Raw genomic sequence first — 7206 nt, 5'->3', positions numbered from 1 at the left:
TGTTCCACTTACCTACCACTCTTGAGAAGGTGAAAATAGTTTATCCTTTCCCATTATCCCGGCTATTTACTAGTGAAGTAAGCGGGAAGGAAGATGTTGTTGATGTGTATTGGTGGTAGAAGTGGGATTGAGAATAATGAGGAGCAGGGGTAGTTCTCCGTCCTCTGCTGCCGGTATGCTGATTGCTCTTTTGTCCGCGTCAATTGGTCCCCCTGTGGAGCTTCTTTCAGCTTCTCTCGAAGAGGACGCACTCCACCCTCGTTCCTTGGTGTCTCCAAGCCGTGAGATGATAGGTTCCTTTTTTTTTGCGTGGCCCCCTGTAATTCCTTTCCCTTTTATCTTGCGTCTCGTGTCATTGTTTCCCCTTCGGATCAGGCCGTGCTAAGCTCATGTGGGAAAGGGAGCTAATCCTAGAACAATCATGAAGGACTTCAACTGGCCCAACGCAGGAACGGGGTTGGGATCCGAAGGGGAGGAAAAAGTCTCCTTGATCCTAAAACAAACAGGGACCCCTGGGGGTTATGTCCAGTTCCCCGACAGAGATAAGGAGAAGTAGGGTGGTAAATGGGTCGAAGCTCACCAGCGCCCCACCAGTAATGGATTTCCCAACTGGGTCCTTTAAACTTGGGTGGGAAGATTAGCCGTTGGCAATAGCCCCCCAGGTTCTAGGAGCTTTTGAGAAGGCGCGGGGTTAAAAAGCATCCAGCGCCCCGTAATCATGTCTGTGTACAGTTTAGATCTTCGAGGATTGCCCCCTCCGTCCATCGCAACGTAACCTTCTAGCAGTTTAGAGAGTATGATCGTTCTTAAAGAGACCCCCAGGAAGCCCTTCAGCCCACTGATGCGTATTAAATTCGTTCGTACGTACTGCCTTCTTCAAACCTTAAAAAGTGACTTAAACTTCAGTAGAAGCTGCAGCTCCCAGCCTCCTGTGTGATCTTATGATTAGCGCCAATGATTGGCTGTTTGATGCAGCCAGTCAGCAACAGAAAATCAATGGGAGCGCTTACAGTATATGTACAAGGGGGGGTCAGTCGGGCCGCTCGCAGTTAACTCAATCCGTACTTTAATCAATATCCCTTCCTCTGTGGTCGGGTTTGAATCGACGCGCCTACAAAAGAAACGTTTGAGCCTCAGCTGGACTCGAGATCGTTACAGATTTCACAAAAATCTAAATTCTCTCAAATGTATTATTCTTTTTCTTGTTCGCTTTCCTATGAAGAAAGCTGGGCGCTTACTGACTACACGGTGCGAAGGCTGTCGACTAAGCTAGATCTCCAGTGACTCCCCCACTGACTCCTAGACCTCTGCGTAAATGCACTACACAAGCAGAGCCTTAAAGTGAGACAGCCCCACCCATTTTCCCTTTAAATGGGGGTGTTTCCCGCTATGTCTGTGGGACCCCTCACCGTCAACTGGACCGCCCATTTTGTCACTTTCGCTGCTGTGTTGCCTTCTTGCCTCTTCTCGTTCTCCTGTCTTCTTTCTTCGTCTGCATCTTCCTGGATTTAGCTTTGTTAACCAGGCCTGGTTGACACCGGGCAGAGGCGGGCGAAGAAAGAAGAAGAAAAAGACAGAAGAACAAGAAGAGACAGGAGAAGAGGACGAGCTGCAGGAAAGGAGAGCAGAGAAGGGAGACAGTGCGAGACAGCGTGCGAGAGCGTCAGTGTTGGTGAATTTCGTTTGCAAATTAATAAAGCCCTTTGAACTTCGTCACAAACCGAAAAGGCGGGAAATTACGCTTACCCCATAGCGGGCAAGTTTGGGTTGACTTGTCCCGTTTTATGAAAAGTGGCACCTAAAGAAGCTTTGCCCCCTTGGTTTACCCCATGAGTGCCAATGGCGAGCGTATGCTCATATGGTGTATGTGAACAAGGTGTTCTTGACCGTATCGACCACACGAGGGCGCCACAGCTAACCGCAAGCGACCGGCCTGAAGGTAGCGATAGGCAAGAGGGCCCAGTCTATACGCTAGCAGCCGCTGCCTGGCATTCTATGGGTTAAACTACTATGGCTGCCTGTTTAGACTGAGGGCGAAGCTGCCACCGGAATTACAATACCCCGTATATTATAACCCTGTGTATTATAACCGCATATTAGGTGGGAGCAGCCATCTTTACTTCCTGTCCCTGTGGGCCGTCTCACCTGGGTATTTACCCGGAATCTCCCAGTATTTATAGGAAACCCTCTGTTATTTACCCAGCCCCCCCCCCCCAAAACTGGCCATAGAGGTTATCCAGGCCTGTGGCGATCCAGATATTTACCCCTCACCCGGATATTTATCCAGTCATATCGAGTATTTACCTATTTTGTTTGTTTTTACCCCGTTCTTCCATATTTATCCGGCTCCTCTGGGTATTTATTCGGTTACGGACACTGTGCTTACCCCGTATGATGTAAGTCTGGGGACTAACTAAATAAATACCCTCACCCTGATTATTTACCCTCAGCGTGATACTTTTTCTGCCCCATGGCTCAGGGGTGATATGGCCTAGTTCCCAAAGGAAAAAAACACTCAATAAATCACTCAAATATCACTTTAAGACACTTGGTTAGATTAGGGACAGTGTTACCCCCCCTGTGGTAACCATGGCTACTGCCTGTGGATATATGGATATCACCCTGCACGGGTGCACTTGGTACCGATATGGCCCCAAGTTTAACATGTGGCAGAAAATGCATAGATTAAAGTATTGTCACCACGAACAAGGGCCTTAGAAGCTCAAGCCCTGATTTTAATCATAGACTCCAGACAGTTGGCAGATACCACCAGCAAGCTCTGGTTATTTGCTTGGTGGCCTCATTCTTTTGTGAGTGACAACCCCCATTACTCTCAGCCAACATCTACCCAAAAGTTGGACACCCCCCCAGCCAGCTGCTCCTCTCTTGGGCTGCAGCTCCAATCTCCATAGGCCAGGAGCAGCAATAATGGTTGGAGCACGACTCATATTTCCCTCAGCCAGAGACCAGTTCAACTATCCACCTGCAACCCATCACCCTCAGCCAAGTGAGCCAGACCTGATCACTACCCCAACTTTCCAGCACCACACTGGTTAACTTGTTCCTGCGCTACGCTAGTGCGACATTCTCCTCCCCCTGGCCCTGATTGGATGAATGTTCACCTCCAGTTCCCCTAAGTGGAAACTCTAAACTCCACCCCTCTGTGTGTAACAAGTCCCTTATCGTTCCCTAAGCCTCGCCCACTCCTTCCAGTTTGATGGCAACACGCTCCCAGACGTCACCTGTGCCCTCAGTTATTGGCTGCCGCCTCAGCTACTGTCAGCCAATGGGCCGTCGCTGCGGTGACATCAGCTAGCAACCATTCCCCGGCACGCGCCGACAGGGGGCGTGTTCAGGCCTAGCAGTGAGTGGGTCCCGGGTGAGAACCCTCCCTCCAGGCCATGACGCAAAACCTGAGGAGGGCTCTGATTGGTTCGAGCTGACGGGCTCTTGCTGTTGCTGTGTGGGAAGAGACGGCTGAAGCTGCCGGTATCTGATGAGGAGCCGGGAGAGGGAAAACAGGGGTGAGTCACTTTATACCGGCTCCTAGCGGCTTCCCTGCTGTACCCCGTCATAGTCGAGCGGCCTCTCAAACTCGGTGCTCTGAAGGGTCAGGGCAGTGCCAGACACGGGATTCCTGCAGCTTTTTCCACCTCCTGAATGTCGCAAGATTCTTTTTTTCTGGACTTGCTGGGAGTTGTAGTTCCCCGATCTGTAGTTCAAGCTTCTTGTCTAGGTGAACATTCTCCTCCTGGGACTACAACTCCCGTCAGGCCTTGCAGCTGACTCCGCTCTTGATAAACAAGACACTTTATTTCGCGCTCTGATTGGACGGCACTGGACCAACCCTGTTCTTACTTTTGTTGGCTACTGTACCAGTCAGTTAAAAACTCTCCGCTTTCTCACGCCCCCTTTTCCACATTAGTCGCACATGACTGGTTACTGTAAGTGTTGCTCAAGCCATCTTTCCCCACCTGTCAAATTTCCCCGCCCTTTAGGGTAGCCATGGGGTCTCCTATTGGCTGTCTGCTCTGTCACTGGGCTAGTTGTGGGCTGTGATTGGCTGCTTGCGCCAGCTGTTCCTGCTTCATTCACCATTTTGTCTCCTGGAGTAAGGGGCCAGGGAGCAGTGTGTGGATGTCCGTGAGTAAGGGCCAGGTGAGTGTCACCAGGAGCCATCACCCCTCTAAATACACAAGCAACCTGCATAAATACCACATATATGATATATACTGGACTTCTATACAGCTATATACACTTATATATATATATATATATAACATACCTTATGCTTGCTGTAAAAGGCTAAGTGCATATTCTTAACTATCATTACTGCAGATCAGCAGCTCTGTGTGTTTCTCAGGGAAGGGCTGAACAACCCCCAGGGGCCTGGTAGCCGTTTGCTCCTACAAATGTAGCGCCGGCACCCAACTTTTTGTGCTCTTTCCGTTTTAATCTCTGTGCCTGGCTCCTAAACCAATCATGTCGGCTTCTTAAGATTTTCCTTCAGGCTGTTACGCGTTACGGGGATCCGTTCCGTCCGGTGTGTGAGGGGCTGCTCCCCTTTTTGGCTACGGGGCAGGGTGTTCGGTGCCCGGCGGTCATATCTTGTCTGCCCATTATGTGCGGGGAGTTTCCACTTGTGCAAGCGCTTGCCGGTGATCTGCACAGGAAAGAAAGGGGGGGGGGAGAGCAGAGCCGGCGCTGGTTAACCCTTCCAGTGCCGGATCGGTGCCCCAAAGCCGTGCCTTCGCCGGGGTTTCTGGCACCGAAAGGGTTTCTACGGGACAATTCTCGTATGCTGCGGGGGTGTACCGGCCCCCATGCGGTTTTGCAGCATGAGGTGTGTAGCAGTAAAAAGGATCAGCTTGCGTTTCCTTTATAGATCTGCGAAGAGTTTCGAAAGGAAGCATAACCTTGAATGTATTTATGGAAAACATGATTTTTCACTGGAGTGGGGGGGATCTGCTGTGCGTGTGACTCGGAAGAGGGGGGGGATCCCTTAGTGAAAAAGGGGATCCACTGCCAGGTGTAAGATTAAGTACTTGCCTGGTATGGGGGGGGTGACGGGGGTCTGTCTGGGTCCTGTTTGTGTTTACCCCAGGCTCTCATTATAATGCCCTTTGCCCCCCCAGCTTGGAAATGATTATTATTCTTCCCGAGGCTATTTGATCCAAACCCGGCGTTAACGTTGCACAGAAATAATGGTCGAAAGCGACAATCGGTGTAACGCTGCTGGTGTCATCCTGCTGCCCCCCCCCCATTATGCTGTTGAACTTGAACCCCGCAGAAGTCTAACCCTCGACCCGCATCGTAACCGTTCAACTTAAACCCCACAGGGCAGAGACCGGCATTCTGTCCACATGCAGGACTCGAGCGTCTCCGTGTCATATGGCAAAGAATGCGGGTGTTCCTCTGACATCCAACACCCTCTCTATTGTTATTACCCTTTCCGCAAAAGAGTAAATACACACGGCGTAGGGCAAACATCACATTTTTGTTATCGCCGTGACGACCTCTGGAGTGTTGTTACCGCGTCGCCGCCGTGATCTGTAGGGTTAATGTCTCCTGTTCAGCCGTATGACCGTCCACAACCCGACCACAATTACATCATCATCATCATCATCTCTCCATATGAAAACTCTCTTCGCTATCGCTCGGTGTTTCCGTAAAGCCGGGGGGGGGCCACTCATTATTATTATTATTATTATTATTTATTATTATTATACGCGGACAATCCAGATGCCGGGGCTTTAATGAATTTATTTATTTTTCCAGAAATATTTACTCTTCCCGAGCAAACTATGAGGCGGTGAGAGTGAAAGGGTGAGGCCCGTGGCATGTGTCTGCAGAGGGATGTAGACTACAGAGCTGCTTCTTCTAAAGCCCTGTGATGTCATGCTTAATCATAATGATGTCATGTGCTAAACTAGCTTTTCCTTTAATCGCAGATCAGAAATCTAAAATAAAATAACAGTAGCAAAGCGTGTTTATCCTCACCCTTACTATGTATGTGTATATATATATACCGGTGTGTGTGTGTGTGTGTATATGTCTGTATATATATATGTGTGTGTGTATGTATATATATATATGTATATATATATAAAACCTTTTTTTTTACGCCTCTTTATATATGTTTATATATATATATATATAATATTCATGTTTGTATGTGGAACGGGAACACGCGTACATACGATCTAGTATGTTTAAGGTCTGCAGGGGGGGTCGTAGAATTCCTTGCCTTCTCTGGCTCCGTCACTGGGATTATTAGTAAGGGGGGGTGCTAAGAAGTGCGGCTAGAAAAGGCGTAGGTGTCGGGAGACTGGGTGTCTCAGCCCGCGTGTAAACCCCCTTTTTAGAGCGGCGTGTTCTGTTATGCGCACACGTGTACGGGGTAACCGCTCTATGTATGTACGCGGGCGCTTGCCTGCACACGTCCCTCCGTGAGTATGTTCTTTATCCGTGTGCCACGCGGGGTATCGGGGCTTTCGTGCGCCCGGACGCGTCTCCGTGATTTATCGCTGTACACGGCACTCTGCACGCGTCTGTATTTGCATGTCTATTTGTGTACGTGTGTGTGGGTGCGTGTCTGTGCATATCCCTCTGCGTTTTCTGCATGTAAGGACATGTAAGCTCCGGTCCTTTGTACGCCGGGTCCCTGCCGGTGTGTGTGTGTGTGTCCGCGCGCACACGCTTCCCCCTCCGTGTGTATCTGTATGTCTGCATGTCATAATGCCGTCGGGAGGAAGTGTAACGTATGACCGTCAGATTCTCCCCGCTGCCTGTGGTTATCCTGCGTGTGCCGAGGTTCTGCGCTTTGAAGGCATCTGCTCTTCTCTATTATGTTCTGATTCGGTATGCACGGAGCGTGTGCGTGTATGTGTGTATATGTTTTTAGCGCGTTTAAGGTCACCGTTAAATATTAACTCCACGCATAGATTGCTCTGTAAATGATTGAAGATATATATAAACCTCGTATCGTCGCCGGTAGCTGGACCTCTGCCGGTGCGAGGTTTTACGATGGGTGTCACGTATGACGCGGAATCACGTAGGTGTAGAGAGCTGGTTATGTTGTATTGGGATGGAGGATAGAATGGAGCCGCCATTTTTTTCCTCTTCTTTATTGTGGATCTGGTTGGTGGAATTAGTCGCGTTGACCCCGATGTTTCTTCTCCGGAATGACGCGTTGGCCTTTTTGTT

The 7206-nt window shown here is 49.6% G+C and overlaps 1 protein-coding gene across 4 annotated transcripts in view; it reads left to right on the top strand.

Annotated features, from left to right (window-relative positions):
- Positions 1–3398: 3398 nt before the first annotated feature.
- Positions 3399–7206, top strand: part of CIC (capicua transcriptional repressor) — a 35434-nt gene continuing 31626 nt past the window's right edge. For 3 of the 4 annotated variants that reach the window (XM_053452046.1, XM_053452045.1, XM_053452043.1), the window contains exon 1: positions 3399–3524. The gene's annotated coding sequence lies outside the window, so the exon portion shown is untranslated. Of the gene's footprint in view, positions 3525–4054; positions 4159–7206 lie in introns of those variants that run through there. The other variant, XM_053452044.1, reaches the window with a different exon arrangement.

The sequence above is a fragment of the Spea bombifrons genome, chromosome 12, assembly GCF_027358695.1.
Source record: "Spea bombifrons isolate aSpeBom1 chromosome 12, aSpeBom1.2.pri, whole genome shotgun sequence".
Lineage (NCBI taxonomy): Eukaryota > Metazoa > Chordata > Amphibia > Anura > Pelobatidae > Spea > Spea bombifrons.
This window is presented reverse-complemented; position numbering and strand designations above follow the sequence as displayed.